This window comes from Hemibagrus wyckioides, linkage group LG03, assembly GCF_019097595.1.
Source record: "Hemibagrus wyckioides isolate EC202008001 linkage group LG03, SWU_Hwy_1.0, whole genome shotgun sequence".
In the NCBI taxonomy this organism is placed as follows: domain Eukaryota; kingdom Metazoa; phylum Chordata; class Actinopteri; order Siluriformes; family Bagridae; genus Hemibagrus; species Hemibagrus wyckioides.
Window position 1 is genome coordinate 12,422,932 of NC_080712.1, and position 24,952 is coordinate 12,447,883.

The 24,952-nt window shown below is 41.3% G+C and overlaps 1 protein-coding gene across 13 annotated transcripts in view; it reads right to left on the reverse strand.

The window, feature by feature from the left end:
- The window catches only part of ndst2a (N-deacetylase/N-sulfotransferase (heparan glucosaminyl) 2a), a 114,300-nt gene that overhangs the window by 30,172 nt on the left and 59,176 nt on the right, over window positions 1–24,952 (reverse strand). For 6 of the 13 annotated variants that reach the window (XM_058382369.1, XM_058382341.1, XM_058382359.1 and 3 more), the window contains 2 exons: window positions 6,144–6,235; window positions 746–805 (listed from right to left, as the gene is read on the reverse strand). The gene's annotated coding sequence lies outside the window, so the exon portion shown is untranslated. The remainder of the gene's footprint in view (window positions 1–745; window positions 806–6,143; window positions 6,236–24,952) is intronic. The other 7 variants (XM_058382442.1, XM_058382434.1, XM_058382399.1 and 4 more) reach the window with 2 other exon arrangements.

Consider the following 24,952-nt stretch of genomic DNA (forward strand, 5'->3'; position numbering starts at 1 on the left):
AAGCAGGCAGCGTACGAGAGTAAAGGGAAAAAGAGTGTAGCACTTCAGTGGCCAATAACCGCAACCTCTCATCACCAGCACTGTGGCAACACGGTTTAGAGGGCTTTTTTTAATGTGTAATTTGTTTTTTAATTGGTTAGGGATTGCAACTGACGAGCTGAAATGCTTAAAAAATTACGACAACAACGACAACAAAGCCATCCTCCCAGTCGAACGTAGTGTGTGCCCAAAATCCCTCGCTCTGTTCTGCTTACATACCGCCAAGACGCACAAAATCAAACTGTACTACACACAGCCCGCATCGCTCGCACTTCTCTGGCTACAATGCTAGTGCTGGCAAATCAATTGCACAGGCTGTGTTGTTGAAAAAACTGCAGGCTCAACACATATGAGAAACATCTTCACTGGTAGGTGTGGGAGAAAATGAGGAGAGGGGAGAAAAAGATATATATTGAAGAAGGCCCTGTTGTCTGTATTCTTTTCTTGGCTAGGCTTCCCACCCACCAACCCCCAAAACAAGTACGCCTCTTCCCTCCAATTAAAATTTCTTTGGCACCGTTTTTCCGGGTGATATCTTTTCACTCTCTGTCATTGGAAGGCCCTTCCTTTTTTCCAACAACCCTCTGCTTGCCAGGTTTCTCAATTTGTTCTATGAGCCATTCCACTAAGCGCACAAAAGTCCCGAAGGACCCCACAAGCACAAACTCTCCCTCTTACACACGCACACACAGGCAGAATGACATACCAACTCTGATGACGATGCTCATGCAAGGCCCTGGTGAATGCCAAGTTGATCATTGGGAGTCTGCAGGGAACAGGAAACATAATCTGATTAAAATAGGAAAACTGCAGCCATGTGCCATGTAATAGAGTTTTCTTTCCCAACCTGACGGTGCTTTATTTAACTGTGAATCCCCCCCCCTCCTTCATCCATATCCTCAAGCTTACTCTATGTAAGAGTAGTGGTTCTTTCTCAAGCTTATATGCAGCTGCCCTAATTAGAGCACAAAGAAGGAACGATTTAAAGGGGATTGCTCCTTTTCCTGGCAGGACTGGCAGTACCATTGTTCCTGAGTGGCACAACTGTCTAAAATTTATTCGACTAAAATTTCCAATTTAATAAGGTCCAATTAAATAAAATTCCTTATTATAAATGTCTGGATAAGCAACTAACATGACTGTATGGTGATGCCAGATAATATTTAATTCGTAATAATAACTAAAGACAATTCGAAGTGGTTGTGTTTTTGTTCCCTAGTGGCACTTCATGTTATTGCTTTTGACTAGAGCCATGGATTCACCATTAATTTGCAACAGTAGGAAAATGTGCATAGTTTCTATCCACTAATTTTTAAACCTATGCATCAATTCAATAAAGCAAAGTGTGTCCTGTAGAGCAGTTTGCATTTTTTTTTTTTTTTGCTGCTTTCTCAGCTCATGTTTCTTGCTCCATAATAAGAGTCTGATCTGATCAGCTGCCTTTAGCTAAATAATTTACATAAATGAAAGCCACTGAATAACAATGGTTCAGGTTTAGATAACTAGAGTCACTAAACTATGTCCACTGTGTTTCAACAAGCATTTATCAGTGCAATCTGCTGAAATACTTTCACTAGGTTTGCATCAAGACCCACTGGACTCCCCTGGTCTAGGGTTTGGTTTTATCCTGATGTGAGGTAAAAACCAGAGGAAGCCAGCGTCACCCTCAGCCAGTAGGTATAATTGGCCGTGCTCTCTGAGTAAAGGATAGTTTCCTCTCTAATACAGTTGATAAGAGCAACACTAGCCAACCATGGATATCCGTTAGATCATGCACAGAAAAGAACAGATCCAACACTTTGCTCCAGTGGCAGGTAGCAGGCATTTGACACTGCAGCACTCGGAAAAGCAGCCTACACCCCCACATTCTGTAAAGACACTGAGCTCGCAGGTTTGTATTGGCGATGCCTGCTGCAGCAACTAGACCACATAAACATATCAACATCTCTCACATGCATATCCTATGCATGCACAGATCTATAGAACTACTGTGACCAGATACACACAGATTCTAAGTCTCTCTCAGTCTCTCTCTCACACCTGAGAGTTGTGATCTCAAATGACACATCTCATTGCCATGTGGCTCACAATGACATATCCAGGACCACTGCTGTCTGAACAAGACCGCATGCTGTTCCTACAAGACCACATGTGGAATGACAGCATTATCGTTCTGTCATTGAGAAATCAAGATTCGTCACAGTGGCAAGGAGTTTTTTCCCCACACCTCAGCATCACCAGTGTGTCACTCAAAATCAAGGGGAACAATAGGTGGTGGTGGTGGGGGGACATTTTTGACAGCTCTTCATCTGACTGAAGGAGCCATCAATCAAGCCGGTTGGGCGCTACAGTTGGAGCCGTACTCAGCACTTCTACCTCCGTCATGGAGGTCGAGAGGCTAACGGTGCTGGTGATGAACATTACCCCTCCATCTGAGCCCCAACATTTCAGAAACTGCAGAAAAATAATCTGAAAACACCAAGCTGCTCAAGCACACAGGCTTGTGAATACCTGGGCTCAGTTAGCACACAAGATTTTAATTTTTATGTAATTTTTCAAGACACTTGCCACGTTGTAATTAATAGTGTTTCTAGACAGCTGTATAATAATCATATAATTTCAAAGCCTCCATAGTAAAATGTAATATTGGCATGCTTCAGTTACTGCATAAAAATGAGCAAACTAGATGCTGATGGTCATGTGGCATTTTCAAATACGGCACAGGAGACAGAGGACACGAGATTAGGGTCAATAAAGATGTTACTGAAAAGATGTACAATGCAGCAAGAAGCAAAACTTCAATAACATCATTTAAATGATTACGATCTCTAAACAGGGTGAAACCCTTTAACATGGCAAAATATTATCTCTGACATATTGCAGGTATGTGTATATATGTTTATAAATTAAGCTTTACCAGGTTGGTGTTGAACTTGAGTGGCCTGTACAGAGCCCTGACCTCAACCCTACTGAATACCACTGAGATGAACAGGAAACTCCGAATGCACCCAAGGTTTACTTGGCTAACATTAAAGCCTTCGTTCATTAATGCACTTGTGATTCAGCCTAAAAGGGCACAAATCCCCAAGGCCATATTAGTAAATCTAGTGAAAAGCCTCCCCAGAAGCAAAGGGGCACCAAGTCAAAATGAATGCCCATGGATGTGAAATAAGATGTTCAAGGATGGACTGGGCTGTAGTAATCAGGTGTCTACAAGCTTTATAGTAGCGTACTTCCTGCTCCACCTTGATGCTGATGCACATCACTGCAATTACATGGTCCATGCTCGAGATTTTGGGGACCTACATGTGCATGGTGTAGTAGTGCTGTGTTACGGACTTATTTTTCACCCACCCCCCCTAGAGATAAGAGGTCATTAACAAAGAGAGATTGGAAAACAACAGATCAGAGACTTGGGTTAAGTGAAATGTTTTGGCATTGACAAATTAGCAGACTAGAGGTCTAAGTAGCTCTACAAACGCCAGACAAAAAACAACAACTCCCAACAAGACTGGACTGATGTGAGAGATACCAGACAAATAACCGCAAATCAAGTTAGCTTTTATCGCAGCCAACCCTATCGCTGTTTGCTGATTGTCTCTTTGTGCCCTGCGCCCTTAAAAACACAGACAGCAGCCAAAATAAGAACAATGTTTACTGAAGACTGCAGAGTGAATTAAGGGCAATTTCTTTTGTGTTGCTCAGGTAAGAGTAGGTGTAATTTCAGTTAAAAGACATAAAGCAGCAGTGTTGTTTGGGGGCTTGCAGAGAGCACAGACTTCTCCCTACAGGTCCACACATATAATTGTCTGAAAAGGCACTTTAATAAACAGCACCACAGTCAAGAGAACACAATGGATCTCATAACTTTCAACGCAGGCAAATTGTACTGGGTGTCAAAAAGCAATTTCGAATAATTTTTTCCCCCCACATTCTCCCAATTTTAGTGACAATTCCCACAAGCTCTCCTCTATAACATAACAGCTACCAACCAGGGAAAGTGAAGGCTAACACATGCTTTACTCTGAAACACACACAGCCAGCCATGTGCATCTTTTCTGCAGCTCGTGGTGCGACACAGTGCAGCTGAATACGCTGAGGGAAAAAGCACTACCTGTCCTTTTCTGCACATATGAGCTCACAGATGCCCAGATTTGCTTAGTGTAGCACTTGACTGACAGAGAAGAGAGTAATACATTCATTCCCAATTAGAGTGCAGGGCCAATTACTCTCTTACACTCCCAGCTAACTGATGACCGTGGCAGCGTCAGGACTGGAAGTGATAATAGGATGAATGTTTTACAGTTGCCTTAATTTCATTTCAATCTAAGGACAATCGCAGTCAATTATATTTTGAAAGATGTGATTGCTTAATTATATAAAATCATCACTACGGTCCTCATAACCTATACACTTTTAGTACAGGTCTTAGGATGAGACAGGCTTAAAGGACAGTCTTGCAGAAGTTGTAATGATAAAAGTTACTCATAATTCCACTAAATGATTGTTACCTCATAGAAACAGAGGTTTCATTGTTTTGAGCTACTAACCACAAGGAATCTCAGGTCTGAGAGAATGAATGATGAGTTTTAAGCCTCATTTACAAAGACGATCATCCATGGGTTCTTAACCTCCTTCCCTAGCGCGACCTTGTTCTGGGTAAAATTAGGAAACATCTCCCACCCCGTCATAAGCGAGCCAGACCTTCTCATCCAACATCAGTGCCTGACCTCACAAGTGCACTTCTAGAGGAATGGTAAAAAAAAAAAAAAAAATTCCCATAAACACACTCCTAAACCTTGTGGAAAGCCTTCCCATAAGATTTGAAGCTGTCATAACTGCAAAGGCCGAGCCAACTCTATTACATTCATGTGCATGAATAGGCGGACGTCCCTGTTTTAGAATAGCCTACGGTCTCTGCTCTAAATCATTCCAAAGGTGTTCTATCAGGTTGAGGTCAGGACTCTGTGCAGGCCAGTCAAGTTCCTCCACACCAAACTCTCTCATCCATGTCTTTATGGACCTTGCTTTGTGCACTGGTGCCCAGTCATGTTGGAACAGGAAGGGGTCATCCCCAAACTGTTCCCACAAAGTTGGGAGCATGAAATTGTCAAAAAATGTCTTAGTATGTTGAAGCATTAAGAATTCCTTTCACTGGAACTAAGGGGCCGAGCGCAACCCCTGAAAGACAACACCCAAATTCAATGATGTGGGAGGGTGTCCCAAAACTTTTGACAATATAATATGTCTGTTAATCAACATTATCAGCATTTAGGCCATCTACCATGGTGGTGACATTTTCAGAAATTTATTTTGATGAGTTATGTAGGTAAGGTCTGCCCCTTGCATACAGCCTTCATAATAAATATACTTTTTACTTTTTTAAAAAAGTACTTCCTCTCTTTTCTCCCCCAGGGCCATGATGCAACCACCAGGTTAAGAAACCCTGTTCTTCACTCACAATTTTTCACAAAAGCCTTCTATAAAAATGTATCGTGTAAATGCTTATTGGCCGCTCCAAAAGGTGCCTTTAGAAGGAGTAAAGAGGTTTTCTATTCTTCTCTTAGTAATAGGTTGAAATTTTTTTTCCAAATGCAACTCTACATAGAGCGTAATGGATAACACTTCGGCTGATAACTGCTAGTCTATTTCTTTAACCCTTACAAAAAAAACTGTCAACTGTTTGAACATTTATATAAGAGGCGAAATACAAAGTTCAGCTTGTAGCCAAGTTACACAAGACTCCAGCTATACATACAGTCCTACTGACTGATGACTAGAAAGATCAATAGACATATACTTCACTGAGAGAGTCACTGAGAACATAAAATATCATGATCATCATCATTATGGCTGCATCACGTCTGAAAGATAAGGGATGCGCTTATTGTTTAGTCATCCATCTCAGCCATCAGCACAGCCAGGCCCTTAATGGAGATGCAGAGGAAACACTGACAAGCAGTACAGAGTGAAACAAAAGAACAGAGACAATACACAGGGTAGGAAAGGAAAAGGCCACATACATGCACACAAAAGGAGAAAGACGCTAAAAGACAGTTACATTGATAGATAAAACAAAAGAGCGATGAGATGGGGACTCTTACTTCTTGCTGTGGACGGGGCTTTCTTTCGGTCAGTCACTTAATCCGTTCGCTTCTCCTCTAATTGTGTAAAAATGTGCAATAAATCCACGTTTCTGTAATGAGGACAGAAGAGATGGTAAGGTTAGGCTTTGACGGATGACTCTGTGTAGCTGTGCCACAAGGCAGTCAATATTTGCTTTCTGCTTCATTTGGGAGTTTGTGTGTGTGTGTGTGTGTGTGTGTGTGTGTGTGTGTGGTCTTTTCTCCTAGACTCTGACCTACAGACAAACACTTTGGGGTGAAGTGGGTAACACTGTATATCAACTGAGAAACACCACCACCAGTCTTCCCAATTAGACATATTGAGGTCATTGTGTGCAGTTTTATTCAACATGTGCGCACACACACACACAGACCAGACAGGCCCAAGAGAGTGGAAATTGATTGAGTAGAGCGTGAGAGTGTGAGTGCGATCTGTCTGGGACTTATGTTGGAATTCTTGTGTAGTAAAAGCTCACATACGTTGACACACACACACACACACACACACACAACAACAAGCAAAGTCGCTTATCAAAACACATTTTCCGGTGGTATACAGAGGGTTCCAGTGAAAGCAGGAGGACAGAAAGAATGTGCGAGTGTGTGTGAAGACAGGGGTGGAGAGAGAAAAACTCTCAGGGAACAAGACACTTCCAGGGTAAGTGTTCACAATACCCAGCTTGCATCTGGTGGTGGTGGTGGTGAGGGGGTAGGGGGGGATATGGAGTCATGGCAGAAACCATGACAAAAGAACATACGGGAGGCTCCTTTGTACTTGTTGACGTGGAATGAGGTTTTAAAGTTTAATGGAGCTCAGGGAGACAGTAGATTTGTCCTCTGGGATGGCAAGCTAATAACGTAAAAGTGTGAGGAGACCAACGACCAATCAGACCTACAAAGACACACCGAGAAAGAGAGGAGAGGAAACATGTTACAGCAAACCATCCACATGTGCAACTTTCTAGATATCAGTCATAGCAACATAATATTGAATAGACAGCCGTTTAATTTATCAGGCTAACAGGAATGTTTCACAAGGTATTACCCTAGCCTTTGCAAATGCCTGCACATATGCGCACACACAAGTGCACACACACAAAGCAGTGTCAGAGTCCCAGTGAGAGCTATGTTGCACCCTCCAGTGCTTATCCTAATATTGATACTGAGACAAAACAAACCAAGGCTATCAGCAGTCACAGAACACCAGCACAGCTATCCTCCCCATTTTCTTTCTCTTCCTCCTCTTCTCTCCAATCAGTCTCTCCTCCATCCGTCCTACTCTCCTGCACAATGATCTGATCCATTCTCGTCTCCGCTCCTTAACCGAAACACCTATTCGACTGAACTCAGACCTATACTGAGTTTAGAGTTTAGCAGTTGAGCCACGGAGGTCCTTGATTGTCTAACCTGAAATCTTTTAGCCACTGAAGTGCCATGTTGATTAGATAAATGAGTAGAAATGGTGTCTATAAATCAGATATTAAGGCTTCAAACAGCTCGGGATCAATACGCTCTCAGCATCATGTCGTCCACTAGTGCACTATCGAGCTTTCTACCCTGCTGCCGTTATTTTGTTACCGTATTCAAACAGGCACACATAGGAATTCGCCTGTCCACACACACACGTGCATACACACCTAGGAAGAAACCCTTGCTATGAATATGTTGGCTCAATAAGATCACTAACATGATGGCACCATAACCGCAGACACACTCTTGTTTGCATAAATTAAATTTTATTTACAAACTAGTTTGTTAGAAATTTTGGTTTGGGTGACGCTTCTTTTAGTAATGAGGGACGTCATTTTTTATTCCTGTCTGTTGTGGAGCAGCTGCATCCCATCGTGACTACGGAGATAAACCACTTAAGTCTGAATTTGTCTCAGAAGCACTTTTTCGCATATTGTAAGCTGTCTGATACTCATTAGTGCGTTCTGATTCACGCAAGAACATCTGTGACTCAGTAAATTTGCCGTCAGATTAACTCATGCGAGGTTTGATCTGGTAAGAAATCCTGTTAAGTCCCTTTCCTGTGAACATCTTGCAACTTAACAGAAGCAAATAGGGAAAGTGTGTATTGTAATGCAATTTATTACATTACAGACAAGTAGGGAAAGAGTGAATTATTAAAGTTCATTATTTATATCCAAATACATGTTGCAGAAAATATTCACAGCTACTACTCGCTAATTCAGTAGCAACTCGGCATTTAGGCTGCATGTTAATAATAATAATAATAATAATAATAATAATAATAATATGTTGTTGTTAAATCACTGGCTATGTCTACTTTGGTCCAAAGTCTCACTGGACGGATAGTGTGGTGCAATATGAACGAGTCTGATACCACAACCAGACAGGAAACATCAGGGGAGGGAGAAAGTGTAGCACAGCTCCAAGTTCAATGACAGAAGAGAAGATTAGAAAATGATTATATTTATTGTGGCCTGTGCAGGGCCAGAGGCCTGCGGCTGCCCTGTCGGCTACGGCAGACCATTTCTCACTAGCTCATGAAAAGACTAGCGGACTGGGAAAAGCAACAGGAGAAATTCCCCTTAAAATGTAGCAGTCGCAGTGACATGTTATTAGCCGAGCAGCGGCTCCAATCTGAGCCTGAGCCACGTGGGCCAAGCTGGCACAGGAGCAGGGAGGAGTGCACTCCACGGCACTGCCAATCACAGGACTGGCAACAAGCATAAACTTCTGGTGTTTGTCTAGAAGCAGACAAACACCTGAAAGGCAGCACTGTTTTAAAAGTAGAGCACATTTTAATCCCATTCTTTGAGCAGATTGAGGAAGGAGTTGAACCTGACAGGCAACTGGATGTCTGCTAGGCTTCATAAGGAAGAGATAAGACCCGCAATTCTATCAGATCCCCGAAGAAGCACTCATCATCAAGCATTTCATCATCTCCGATACAAAGGCAGGAGTGGAGGCACTGGAGACAGAGCCAGAATCCTTTAAAAGCGCTGCGCTGTTTTCATCATCGCATCTCCTAATCCCAGCAAATGCTCTGCATTGCTTTAGCTCACATCAAACTCTGTGTGAAGCTGGACAATCAGTGGCTTTTCAAAAATCTAATCTGAACAGCGAGCTCATCTCTCTGTTCGCCGGCTATAATCTACTAGGATGCGATCCTTACAGAACTAGTGTGCTCACTCGGATCACGATCAAATTATTTCGTTTATTAGCACGCTGAAAGGTAAAACAGAGAGCATCCATGCCCTGTGGAACATCACACCCGGTGTATCACAAACTTTATGAGGCCTGTTTGCACTTCTGGAAGAAAGGGGATGGGTTTTATTTTTTCCCCCTTCGGATGCCAGACAGAAAACAAGCGCCACCATGTCCACTGTTGCCAGGAAGCTAAAATCTTTAAATAGATTTTATGCACCTCAATAAATCCTTGAATGTAACCAGGCACAAAAAAAAAAGTTGTTTAAGTTTCAGTCCTTTACTGTAATGGAGAAGCCAAGATTAGCTTGTTTTTCCACTCACAAAAGCTAAGGGGTTTATCAGAGACTTCAAGTAACACTCAAACAGAATACATTAGTGCTTAAAAAAAAAAACAATGCACACTGAATGATAATGAAATAGGAAGAAAAAAAATGGGGCATTATAAGGGGCAATCATTAAAGGAAAAATACGGAAGGGTATTACTTCGGATGTAATGAGGAAAAAAAAAAAAAAAAAAAAAATATATATATATATATATATATATATATATATATATATATATATATATATATATATATATATATATATATATATATATATATAAGAATATTTCCATGAAAGCCCTAATGAAAAGGACCTTCTGATGTGATCGCTGCTTAATAATTATTCGCTCTTCCTTTTTTGTAACAAAAATAAATAAATAAAAAAAATCTGACCAAAGAAACCGCCATCTAGCTCGCTTGTTTTCGATTAGCTCACAAGACCAAAGCACTTGAATTCACAGGACAAAGTTCACCTATATAAAGTTGGTTGAAAAGCAAAAGCAACCGCTAGCAGAATGAAACAGTGTCTTTCACATCCCACATTCTTTTTCCACTTGAGTGAATTTCATTTGTGATTACTCTGAGCACCGCTTTATCTGAAATAGAAGACTTTTCGACTGACCCCTGCATCGCTAAACAAGGGATCAAAAAAATTGTAAATGCTACAACTAAACTGTAGATATTGGCAACTCTGAAAAGATTTTTCTGAAAAGAGAAAAGAAGTATCTTGGACTTCTATGCAAGTGCTTGAGTTTCAGAGGCATGTAATGTACTACAAGCGTACATACAGCACATTACGGCTCCACATCAGGCTAACTCTAGGTTCAAAATAGCTTATCTAATCACCACCATTATGCAAGTTACTTCTAACCCGAGGCTTTTTTTTTCCCCAGAGATGTTGCAACATGATCAATCTGCAGCTTTCCACTTCAACATGGCAGATTTGGAAAAGAGCAAGTTGTCGTCTGTGGTCAGCCCTGCTATGGATAAATAAAGGTTTAGGGATTAACAGCATGCCATCAAATTCATGGGCTTCATAAATCCCTTGTTCAAGGGCATCGCAGTGCAACCCACAGTCCATAAACTGCCTGCAACACTGTGGAAGCTGAGGAAGTACAGCATGTGTGTGAAGTTTCTGTCCTGCGGTTACAATGATACAGACTGCTTCAGATTGTATCGCGAACCCTGCTGTGTGACATACACTGTAACGTCTGCTGCAGACAGAAGACCTGTCGACTTTCAGCACGACTGATAAATAATCTAGTACAAAGACAAGGACAAGACATTGAACCCAGGGTCTTTTGTCGAGCCAAAGACGGCGCACCAAATCAGAGGGGAAAAAAAATCCCCACAAATGACTCTGGAAAGAGACAGATGCATTCATCAAAAGACACGACAATATCTGACCCCTGACCCAGCTGTCGTGACTGACACAATCAAGTTTCTTCCAGAACTTTCCATCAAGTTGAGTGCTTTCAATACTGAAAGCACAAGATTGTTAAGCTTCTTTCATAGGTAACAGCTGTGCGACCGCAACTGGCTAGCTAATGGACAGAACACAGAAACAGTTAATGTTCATGTGACATGTATAAGGTAGCTAAATTGTATTCCACCTACATGCAAACCCAAAACTGACCCCCCTGCCCCAAACAATGTCCAAAATGGGAAAATATCCACACACCCACACAAAAATATTTAGAGGCATGGGTACTTGCCCATCACAATTTGTGATGCAGCTGCAAATTTAATTTGCAGAGCAGGAAAAATAAAAGGAGCAGTCAGGAGATAAGGCTAATGGCACTTTCAGGCTGTATGTCCTTGCAAGGACGTACAGAGACGATAGCAGTGCAGGAAGTGAGGGAGGGCTTCTCTGCTTGGTGGAAGATTCAGTCCAGCAGATAAGCGCTATATTCATCAAGCACCAAGTAACTTATGGCTTTACTGATTAAACAAAAAACGCTTCAAAAGACAAATCTGGATATTCACACATGGTCCCTTTGAGTATGACCAGTACTTCGGGATCCTCTGTGCAACGGAAGTGTGGAGGAAAAAGCCGAAACAAGGTCTCAGAGGATCAGAGATATTCGAGTATTTGGGCCTGTCACTGCTGCAGATGACACTTGGCTCTTTACTTTGCTCTCGTGGGAAACAGTGTCCTGACTGCTGCAGTTTAGACATGGAACAATGACAGGACAGTGACAGACGATTTACTTAAGTGTCTAGTAAGTAAAGATCTTTTGAAAGCATTTAAAACAATGTCGAGCAAAACTGCTGTACAAACTGCATGTATATGCAGATATTAAATATTTTCCAGCAGTTACTGATCTTAAATGCTTTAGACAATAACATTTGCATTCCAACATAAACACAGAAATTCAAACATGTACAATATGCACTTATTCCCAAAGGCTTCATGGAATAAGTGTGTTTTGCTTTTTAAGGTACAGAGAATGTGCTGTTATGTCAGAGGAGGCCAGTCTATTAAAGAGCTTATGAAGGAATACACGGCGAGACAGACAGCAAGACAGTGAGACAGACATCGAGATAGACAGCGAGCCAGATAGTGACAGACAGCAAGACAGACAGCTAAATGGCTCATCTTATTCTGAATCCTAAAATGACAGTGAGCCAGACAGCAAGACAGCTAGTGAGACAAATAGTGAGATTGACAGTGAGACAGACAGTAAGACAGCTAGTGAGAGACAAATAGTGAGAGACAGTGAGACAGATAGTGACATCAATACAGACAGAGTCAGACAGCAAGACAGACAGACAGCTAAAAGGCTCATCTTATTCTGAATCCTAAAATGAATTAGGTAAAGTTAATAGTTATCTTAAAAGGGGAAAATTACAGTGTGTGCAAAATGCAAGCAAAATAAAAGCCAATCACGAAAGAGAAACATTTCTAACCATCACATAGTCATACAACGCCTTTCCATCCAGTGGGGTTCAGTCTGTAAATGCTAACATTACAAGTCCCAACACTTCCAATGAGCAAATCAAATGCAAATGGAATACTTCAGAAATGACTCAATCATGACTGCTTATTTTGCCAGAATGCAGCCACCTGGTGTTGCTGATGCAAACATTTTTGCCAAAAAAAAAAAAATCCAAATATGCAGCGTGATTACATATCACTGTCCAAAATATCCTTCAGACTGAACCTGATGCACATTTAACACATCATCTGGAAAAACTCACAAAACAAACAAAAACAGAAGCGGCATCTACACAGAAGGAAACGGATATATGGGTAGATCCACAAACAATGGATAAATTACCTATAAAGCTACACTGACTGTTCCAACAATAACACAAGCACAAATATTCAGCACTGAAACACTTTCCTTTAGATTTGCTTTTTTGAAGCTGCTGTATGCTAGTTCGTCTTTAGATACAAGAGCTCCTTGATAACAATGGTGTCTGATGAGAGCACATGCTGTCCATCACATGGATTAAAGTTTATCCTTTTACCAGTTAACAATATTTTGCACTGGATCATTTTCCACTGTGGGTAAAAAAAAAAGAAAAAAAAAAGAAGATGCGTCACTGCAGCAAGGCAGCATGCAGGTGTTTACAGAAAGGACAGTGCTTATTTTCAGAGCAAGGTATAAGCAGGATTTACATATGAAATACATTTGGAAGCATTTAACGGTATGAGGAAATATTATTTGGGAGGATGTACTTCATGGCAACATAATTTTAGGTCATCATTTACCAATGAAATAAATGACCAGGTGAAGTGCTGAACAGCTGTTTTCATCTGCACATGACCGAGGAGTAGAAAAAGCACAGAGAGTTAAATCTGAGCCACCAGCAAGGTGAATACCCAGAGTAAAAAGTTTAACAGCCAAACAACCGTATACAATCACAGCAACTTTCTCTCGCTCTCTCTGACACACATGAATGCTTCATGCTAACAAACAAGACACTACATTTCTATACTCCAGTTCCAGCTCATTTGTTTCGCATTCATTTATGTTCTTCAAACACACACACAGACACAGACACACACACAGCAAGCAGGAGGGGCAAAGAGTTGCAGGTAAGGGAGTGATGGAGACAGAGATTAATAGGAGAGGAAGTTTCCGGAGCACATCTGTTTGTGACTGCGACAAGGCCATTCAGGTGCTGAAAAATGTGCCCTGCCACGCCACAGCGCCTGTGGCCAAACACAGAGACAGTAATATATCTCAGATGAGTGGAACAAACACACAACACACACACACTAGCGGCATGGCTCTGCCACCACAACAGATGAGACCCAGAGAAAGGCTTTGTGAGCTTTCATTACTGCAGCACACCTTAATTTAGCCTCCTGGTTCAGGCAGACAATGTTCTGAGGTGGAGAGAGAGTGTTAATAATGAGCAATGCGCCAGCCCAAAAAAGAGGAAAGAGTGCACCTGGCTTCTTAGCCTCGGAGGAATTCCTGTCCAAGTGACATTTGACCCTTCAAAGCCAACACAGACTTGTGCTCTCCTGACAGCCCCTCATTAGCTTGGGTGGTGTCCCCTTAACTAATGCCACCTAAACAAGGTCTCAGTCTTCTTAGTCAGTCCTGTTCAAATCATGCCCCGAGGCTGCAACACTGGAGAAGCCCATTTTAGCATATAATCAGTGTCTGGGAAGAGAAAGGGAGCCAGGCAAGCAGGCAGGACGGACTGACGTAAAGCAGTGGATGTATGTGACAGTCTTCCTGCGCGAGCTCGAGGCAGGACAGGAAAGTGATCCAGGCAGCTCCGGCTGTTGCAACAGGCCTCGCACGAACCACGCACAGAAGGAGAGAATAGCCACAGGCTGTGGAGGTGCAGCAGAGCAGAGCCCATGGGATGTAGGATTACCTAAAATATTCATTGAGGTTTTGCCCCTTCCCCATGCTGCCCAGCACAGTAAATACAGGCTCCCAGAAGCCTGCTGCTTTACACACAGATTAATGCTAATCCAAGTTAATGCTGGAGGCAGCACATACACTTACTGAGTTCTCCATTAGTGCGTGTTCCACAGAATCGTGATCAAGCACAAAACTGGAAAAGTATGCAGCTCTCCATAACCAGCAACAACCTCTGAATCATGTGTGTTTGTTAAACGAGAGTGAGGGGAAAAGCAGGAAGCTCTAAGTGACTGCTTCTCCTTTTGATGTGTGTGTGTCAGTCTCTATGGAGCTGTACAACATGATTGCTGCCTGAGGGATAAAGAGTGGGCGAATGTGTGTGAGACCTTGGAAATGTGTGATACAACTCTGCACAAACAGTAAAAGGCTGGATTTATGCTCCACTCTGAAGCCATCAGAGAGTCAGGGTTCATAATGTTCATTCTTGTCGCCATTTCTACTCAGCGTATTTTACCGCTGACCAATCGCTATTAATCGAACTGTAATGAAATAGCAAGGAAGCAGCATGATTACTTTCTGATCAAATAGCTGTAAATATTTTAGCTTGGCAACTTCAAATTATGTATTTAACTGGTTAGTTGGAGGCAACAAATAATTGAGTCGTTTCCTTTAGAGACTTCTAGTTTAACAGGTTCATGTTTTAAAGTAGCGTGCACAAATCTGTCATACACTGGACTTTCTCTGCCACATCTCTAATCTTTTTGCTTGAGCAGACAACACATTTTTTATCTCCATTAAGTTCTTCCAATTTTCCATAAAGCTCTCTTACTCCAGTTTCACAGGTGTGTTTTAAGGAGTTGAGTTGAATCTTGAAAATGACTCAATCCAACTAAATCTAGAAGGATCTGAAACGACTGAGCTGATTATATTTTTGGAAGGAAGGTGACAAGGTCAATCATTACAGTTATTTTCTCAATTTTATTAAGAAAAATAAAAACTAAAGAGCTGCCGAATCCATGTAAATAAGGTCCAGCTATGGGTTCGGGTAAATAAGGCCTGGCCACGAATCCTCCCTTGTTTTGTTGAACAACCTGCGAAAAAGAGCCAAACCTGTCCTTCTGTCCCCCAAAGATTTCAGAATGCCATTTCCTTCAAACCATTTCAGACTAAAAGCTTATCTTATGACAACGCTGCCACGTTTCTTCTCTCTCCGGTCATCCATCCAAAGCAATCACACTTTCTCAGAGCTGTGACCCAGCAGTTAAAGGGCCCTTTATCTGAGCCAGGTGCTGGAGCTCTTTATGCGTAAGGAGGGAGGCCTCACGCTTTCCCTACACTGCTGCTGAGGAGGAGGTGAATGTGTACATCTCCAGTGGCGCATGAGGACTGGGTCAAACATGCCACGCTGTTACGGTTTTCTCTAAAGCAGCTCCACTTGCAGCACGCTGCTTCCTGCTGAGAACGCTCTGAGCCGCAGAGAATGTGTTGACGCTCTGCTACATTACACACACACACAGAGCACTTCTATGGCCACACAACTTGCATATTAAAAACGTTTTGATATGCGCTGCACTGTAATCAAGTTGTCCGTCTCTACCAAATGCGGGTAATTTGTTGAACATGGTCACTACTCAAGCAAAGAGAGAGGCTGTTCTCCGGCACACAATGAGTGATATTCTTTCAGCACATTTAATTCTGTCGTGTTTCTCACCCTCCCTCTCTTCACCAGCATAGTAAGGATAGTGAGAATGGCAGGGCTTTGGAGATATGGTTCCACCTGTCAGACCACAGAAGAATAAGCCACTGGCCCGAAGCAGGGCCGTCGCTCAACAAAGCAGCCCAGAAAACGAGCGGGCTTGCTCAGCCTCTATCAGACGAGACGCACGGATGACACCGTCGTTCTCAATGACACGCTGAATATAGAACTTGGGATGAATGCCACTCAGGTGGAGGGGAAGAAAGGCAGAGAAGTGTGCAGTGCTCCGTTTCCCAATGTGTGAATTCTTCATGAAAGGTGCACATGGAGGTTGATATGAAGTAGACGAGCTAAGAAGCTCTCATGTGAAGTGGACTGCATTGTGCTTCCAGGACTACAGTAGCAAACCTGCATTTCATATGCATAACACACAGACACACACACAGCTTTATATCTGCTCATTAAGCTGCATAGCGGAGAGCCCTCCCCTTCATACACACACAAAAAGAATGAGGGGCCCCTTCAAATTGTGCTGTCTGATGTTAAGGTACAATGCATTTTAAAACAATTTGTTACAGCCTTATATACAAGCAGACGTGCCAGTATTGCTAACAATAAAATCTTAGCATGAAAAATGAAAAGGAAAAAAAAAAAAAAAAAACTATATTACCCTTAAAAAACATACATAATTACACACACCTTCCCATGGGATAACCTTCCCATCCAATGTCAAAGATTATGAATTCAAATGTCAAAGTTCAGCAAAATAAAACCAATGTGACACAAAAATGCTATAAGAATAAATGCAGAATTTCACACCCTGAGGTCAGTTAAGTTCATGTCCTAATGCAGCTCACTTTGTGCACAGCGTCACTGTCATGCTAAAACATGTTTAGGCCCCTTAGTTTCAGAGAAAGGAAACTAATGCTAGAGCATACAAATGACATCCTATACCATTGTGGCAACAGTGTGGGGAAGAACCACATACCACTGTTCATCCGATGGTCAGATACACATACTGGGCTTAACAATAAAGTGGTGGTTTGTGGCATAGCTGTGCATTCCTTTACCACTCTTGTTCATTCATTCAGGACATCAACAAACCCAGAGTCAACAAAGTGATCTACAGAGCAAGTACAATTCTGGCAAGCATATTCAGCAAGATTTGTCAAAAAGAAGACCATAAAGACATTAGGAGACACAGGGGGCCTTCAAATAAGACACCCTACAGTTTATGATTATATATATTGATTCGATTTTCCCAACAGTACAGTAAATGGTTTGGCAGCGTGAGCTTTCGCCTGGGCTCTAAGGGTTCTGGCCTGTCCCTCCTCATTTACAGGGAACTGCATCCTCACCGCCGGGAGATCTGTAAGTGAATAATATCTTCTGCTGACTCATGATCAGATATTCCTAAAATCCGTTATCACTTATCCACAGTGGCACCCCCACTCTCTCTCTCACACACACACCTTTTCATTCAGTCAGACACTATTTAAATTCCCTGCAGGCATAACAAATTTAGCTTTCTTTTCTACTTGAGAAGCTACTACTTTGTAAGATGTCATGCAAAGATTTCCCATCTCCATGCGAGTTCTTTTCCATCCTTTGTGGTTTTTAATTATGCCAGTGAGTGGACAGCTGAGCAAAACTACAACCAAGTACAAGAACCTGAGGCAGCGTGTACAGGCTTAACAACTGGACAGCTGAAGATTGGGAAAACATGGCCTGGTCTGATCTCAATTTCGGCAGTGACCTACAGACGGAAGGGTCAGAATTCAATGTCAACAGGCCATGAGCCCAACCTGCCTTGTGTGAACAGTTGAGGGTGGTGGTGGTGCTGGTGTCATGTAGTAGGAATGTTTTCCTGGCACATTTTGAGCATTGTTTGGATTTCCACAGCATATATAAATATTTGCTGACCACGTGCATCCCTTTAAAGCTTACAACTGACTCCTCTTTTAATGGCTACTTCCAGCATCAAGCGCCATGTCACAGAAGAAATCGCCTCAAACTGGTTTTGTGAACATGAGTTCAGTACACATCAATGGCTTCCTCAGTCACCAGAATCCAGAGCAGCTTTGATATGTGGTAGAATGAGAGACTAACATGAATATGCAGCGATTATGTGAAGAAATTGTGTCTGGATGGAGCAGGAATTTAAAAGGAATGTTTTCAACTTCTTGTGGAATCCATGCCATGAAGAACTGAGGCTGTACTGAGAGCACAGAGGTCCAACTGATTACCATTCATACAGTGTTCCTAATTGAAGTTTTATTTGTCACATACATGATCATACACAGCACGACATGTACTGAAATGCTATTTATGACTGTCCTTGACAAACAATAGAGCCAATTAACACTAATGTAAAAGAATATAAAGATGCAAACAGAAATAAAATACAAATGAGATACAACACAATTAAATAGAACATACGGCAGGTAGGGTCAAACTATGAACTATGGTGGAAAATTGCAATAGGAGAATAAATAAATTATCTGAATACAGGGACTATAATGATTAGATGTGTATATGATAAATAGATGTGGTATGATTAGAATTATTAAATATGAATACAGAATGTTATTTAATGGTAATAAAGTGCACAGTAATTGAAGACTCCTACTCATTTTGTTTGATACGCAATGTACCTGACTTTTTTAATAATATGAATGAAAGAGTATTTGTTTGCATTCCCCCTTTTTTATATTGCCTCTGGCTTGCTAATTAGGAATCTAAATCAACATCCAGATTCGGTGAGGCTGCTTTGTGAAAAATGTCTAAGCTATACAAATAAAATTACATTGAATTGAGTTAGTTTGCCAGACTCCTTTTCTATTTTTCAGTAAAAAAAAAGAAAAGAAAAAAAAAAAGTGCTTACCACCATATGCACTATTACAGTCTAATTTGTTTTTGTTAAATATTATGATAAAAATGAAAGTCTATGCTATAGTAGACTCTGGAGGAGGAATAATAATAAAAAAAAAAGTGCGTAATGTGTTTGACATTCAGGGTTGGACATATTACTCTAGAGGAGAGAGTATAATTCAAACTGATAGAATATAGTGTGAACCAGACACGAGAAGACCGAGAGAGGGAAATGGGGGGGGGGGGGATTGGGGGGAGAGAGAGGCCGTCTTTCAGTACAGCTGCCTTGACATGCAGACAAATACAGATTGTCAAAGACTGGCAGACAGTCAGGTACAGCTGAATGATTCACTGTTCATTCTTTTCAGAGAAGCCATCGCAACACGTGTGACTTGAATCTACTCTGAACTCACTTCTGTAATATCAGCTACTCTGATATGAAAAACATGAACCTTACCACTTTCTCAACTGAAACTGCACTCTGAATCCCGACACTGACAAAGCCAGGCGTTCATGTTCGTGATTTTTAAAGCATATGATGTGATTATGCATATACATACACATGATTATGAATATACTCTACATATTTAATCAAGTACTGTAAAATACTAAGGAGGAATAAAACCAGGCTCACAACACATCAGACGATGAGAGTCAAATTAATAAAATGGGATTATTGGTGTGTACTTTACATACTATGGTGGTAGACTGTGTAGAGATCCAACAGTCAGATTCAACCATTTAAATATGCTACATACGCCGATCAGGCATAACATTATGACAGGAGACGTGAATAACACTGATTATCTCCTCATCATGGCACCTGTTAGTGATTGGGATATATTAGGCAGCAAATGAACATTTTGTCCTTAAAGTTGATGTGTTAGGAGCAGGAAAAATGGACAAAGTGTAAGGATTTGAGCGAGTTTGACGAAGGGCCAAATTGTGATGGCTAGACCACTGGATCAGAGCATCTCCAAAACTGCGGCTCTAGTGGGATGTTCCCGGTCTGCAGTGGTCAGTATCTATCAAAAGTGGTCCAAGGAAGGAACAGTGGTGAACCGGCAACAGGGTCATGGGCGGTCAAGGCTCATTGATGCACGTGGGGAGCGAAGGCTGGCCCGTGTGACCCGATCCAACAGACGAGCTACTGTTGCTCAAATTGCTGAAGAAGTTAATGCTGGTTCTGATAGAAAGGTGTCTGAATACACAGTGCATGACGGGACGGGTTTCGGCAGCAATAGGGGGACCAACACAATGTTAGGTAGATGGTCATACTGTTAATCCTGTTCGGTGTATTTCTGCCTGCATGTGTATAAGAGCACTCAATGTTTCATCACACAATACATGTTATGAGTCTCTGCATACAAAATATCACCTGAAACTCTATGATGCATTTAAACTTTTTTCCTCCTGTGAGTAAACTTCAACCAAACTTTGCATCACTTGGCTTTTGGCAATTCTGTCAGCTTGGTTAATACAATATGCAGCAGAAGACATAACTACATGGCAAAAAGTGTGTGTGTGTGTGTGTGTGTGTACACACTTGTAGGACCATCTGACAGACAGCGAAATAACTTTGCACAATGCAGGTGACTAAAATCCTGCTTAGAATCCAAACAAAGAGCTGAAATGAGAACCTTTCTGGTAGTGACTGATGGTAACAGACACACACACACAAACATGTTGGATCATTTATGCAGCACATGAAGCAAACATGAAAGCAATCAAGTCGTAATCCATAACACTAATAACATGTGAGTAGTGGAGGGAGTTCTGCTTCATTTCCACCCAGCTAAACTACAGTTTAAATGAGATAAGAGTAATTGACCGAGTGTTGTGAGTGCAGGCCATTTACTTAACCAGGCAAAGCCCCTTTGACATCGACACAAGACACACTACAGAACATTTAATAGCACTTCATTGGTTCATACCGCATACATAATAAAGATGTTTTAATAAGCTCATGACCATGGAGAGAACAGGAACATCGAGACCTGGCAGTGATGGAGGAAATCAGAGGAGTTTCTTGGCGTTAAATTAACACTAATTAGAGGCAAATTGATTGAGTGGGGATAGGGCAAACGCGTTCTCTCATTATGAAGCAGCCATTAGTCTTTAGCCGACATCTTGCTGACATGCTTTCAGAGGAGAGTGAGATCAGTCAGGGCCCCTGCTGATGGGTGCACAAACACACCAACCTGCAGCTACATCATAAAACGGAGCTTTATTGTTAAAGCCCCTCTGCCGCAACTCTCACTAATGTTAACAGCAAAGTGTGTGCTGCATTTTAATAGTGCAAAATCTATTCCGGTTCTTTAAGCTCTTCTGGTTCATAAAGCAGAGTAACTAAGCTCTTTCCAGACGTAAAGACAAAAGGAAAATAGGCAAAATCTCATTAACGCTGAGCGAAGGCATACAGAACTAAAAGACAGAAAGAGATATAGCCAGACACACAGTCACACACCCACAACTCCAGCGTCCATCTCTGTCAGGACCAGGGTTCATTCATTTTCGCCGTGTCTTCTCCCCCATCTCCTTTCAGTGGCAGTTGTCAGCAGATATAAGGCTTGACAATATTCAGCATCAGCACCACTCATCTTCCTAATAGTGCAGCTCTCACTCGCACACACAGTTTGTTCTCGGTTCCGATCTCCAAGCGTTGCTTCCTCCACTAGAGACCTGTTATTCTGGGTCATTTCCAGCACTCTGAGAAACGAGCTGAAAGCAGAAGATTGTACTGCGGGTTATAAAAATAACTGCCTCCCAGTGACAGGTCCCACTGCCTGAGTGGACAGCTTTAGAGCACATAATATTGCATTTAGAATATTGTACTACACCAGCTGAGCAAATAAACATGAGCACCAGTGTGACCATCACAAGGGATACACAATTTAAAAAAGGGGAAATAAAGCATGCTGTAGTGATATTGCTGCTGGGGATGTGATAATAACTGGACATATCACAGAGTATATGGTGATATTCTCTTGTATTTTATAAGTAGTTGCGATGTAAACTGATTGTTTCACTATTCCTTCAGCATCATGTGCATCTGTTATAATTATATTACTATGTTACTTGCTTTTTATTACGTTTCACAAGTTCAGTGTATTTCTTACATGACAAGTTGTTTTAAATATCATTAGCATAAGCCTCAATGTACTAAACATTCTGGCGATCTGAACAGCTAACATTGACTAATACATTACTGTTACTCATGGCAAAGCTGTGATGACAGAACGTCTCAAAATATATATCTAGGTTAGTCATAAGCAGTCAGGGTTCAAGGCGGCATTCATTCGACTAAAATTAACTTTCACCCATGATTCATCAGACAGTCTAACCATCAAAAGGAAAAAAAAGACAGTTTAGCGAGGAGTTGCAGTCTAATTAAAAGCTGTGTAGCGTCACTATAACTTGCAAAGACAATTCAATTTATTTCTCCAAAATACATGACAAGAAGACCCCACACACACACACTCTACTGGGGACACCAAGGGTGGATCGTCAAAACCCTCAGGATATTAATGTTTAAGGCACTTTCAATTATTGGTTTAACTTTTGTTGTAATCTTTATGCTATGCATTCAGTATAAATCCAGTATAGACCAAATGCCATGCAAAATGTTTATCTTAAAGAACAGCATTTCATTTTCTTTCACTTAACCAGCAAGCAATAGTGTGGATATAGGAAAATAACGATGCGTGATGTGGCCTGATCTGAAGCAGAGTTAAGGCCAATTTACTCTTAAAGAAGAGGAAGATCTTAAGTGTAACGGCTAGGCCGAGGAAACGGCGAGACAGAGGAAAAGGCGAGGGAGGAAATGGCGAGACTGAGGAAACGGCGAGACTGATTTCTCCCTGGGTTTTGAGTGAGAATTCAGTTAGTTTAGAATTAATCGAGTGAGTTTCTTTTCTCCAGCACGTTTCAACAGCATTATATCAGTATGACCTTTTTATCTTCTATTTATTATTCCTACAGAGGAACATAGGAGTTGTTCAGCTCTTCTGCTCTGCAAGTCTGAATACTGTGTGTGTGTGTGTGTGTGTGTGTGTGTGTCAGCGCGAGATGTCATGACCTGGTTGCAGAGGCAATACGCAGATGTACAAATCAGCCCCATACTGGTACCTTTTTATAAGATCATCTAAACTAAACCTATTTTCTTACACTTTCACGCATTCTAGCAGAAATAAGCAGTTTCCCCCTCTCCTTACTTCTTAACTTTAACACCAAAACACACAGCTTTTTCTGTTACCTGGCAGGAAAGGCACTGTTATAAAGCACTAATAAAGAAAATGATTTACTTTCATACCCATATATGTTGATCCTTTTCAGTCATAAATATGTTAATAATTTTCCATTAGTTATTTCTTCATCTTTAGGCGATTTATCACACTCAATCTACCACCTTTGAACATGTTAAAAGAGTCCTGATGTATCTGCTGTGTGTCTGTTAAACATATTGTGTGTGAGGGCAGGGACATGTCCTTGAGAGCCAGACTGAGTCAGAAAAGGGGGGAGTTTGCTCTCTCTATTAAGATTGATTTAAAATACCTAAGGTGAAGTTATGGTTATGTCTTGGTGGATGGAATGGGCTGTGGCGCCAAGGCTAAGCTGATGTAGTGTTCATCTGAAACGTTCACACATCAGCATTTTTCAGTGTTCACCAATAAATGCATCTTTCCTCTGTAATCTTATACGATAATCCATACCCATTTATCTTCGTTGAACCGATTAGCATGAGGATCTTTGTTTACCTGTAGCCAATCAGGAAAAACTAGCCCTAGCCCTGTGCAGTGAACTATATAATTGCTTGTGACGCTCTGGTCATTGGACTTCTTCTCCCCGGCCGTGACGAGAATAAACCTATTACATTGGCGTCAACGGTGTCTCTGTGAATTTAACTTTTATTTGTCTTCAGAAGGTCACTGCTCCATGACACCAAAACTGAAGTCTCCTTCCACAAACTTTCAATAAACTTACAGAAAGCTTCGCCATCTCAAGATTACTCTCTCCATTTATTGTTAGGCTTAAATTATGTGAAGTGTCTACCATACTCGTCCCTGTGATTGAGTTACTATAGAAACAACAGATTAGATGTAGTGCACCAGCCTCTCTCTCTCTCGATCTGATTACTTGCTTTCTTTCTTTCACTCTCACTTTCGCAAAAAGTGCAGCCTGCCGTTTCTCTGAGAAAACGGAAATCATAACAGAGGCTGAGAGAGCTTACAACCAAGACGACTCCCCCATAAATGTTAAATAAACTTGCCAGAAAAATACACCTAAAAGTCAGTACATTAACGATTACATGTCTGACGTTGTTATGAACATGTTATTTCAATCCTTATATTATTAGTCTTAGCTTGTGTAAAGCTTCTGCTGTACACGTCCTTGTCTATGAGGTGTTACTATAAAAAGAATAAAATTTTAAAAAGCGCATTATTATTTATTATTATTAATATTATCTTATCGTTCATGTTACGGATGGAATTACTGTCTGAGCCACAAAATTTTGACCAAGCAGATTTGAGCAAACTCAACCATCCTTTGGTATAAAAGGGATAAATGCAATGACATAACGATGTGTTATAATTAATTAAATAATACTGTCAATTACATAAAAGCTTCATTAAACATATTCGACGGTTTTTTTCTTTTTTTTAAAAAAGAACCTGCATACTGGGGCTTCAGATAGTGGCCTTATGCTTTTTAACGTTAATTATGTGGTAACTACAAAAACTTCTGAAGTAAATTTGTTCCTGCCACAGCCAGGGGTAGAATTACTGTCCTCGCTAGTGCTTTTCAAAGTGCACTGTTGTCAGCTGTGTGAATGAAGCTGTAGATGTGAAGTAACAGCAAGCAGCAAGCAACAGCATGTAAATTCCCTCC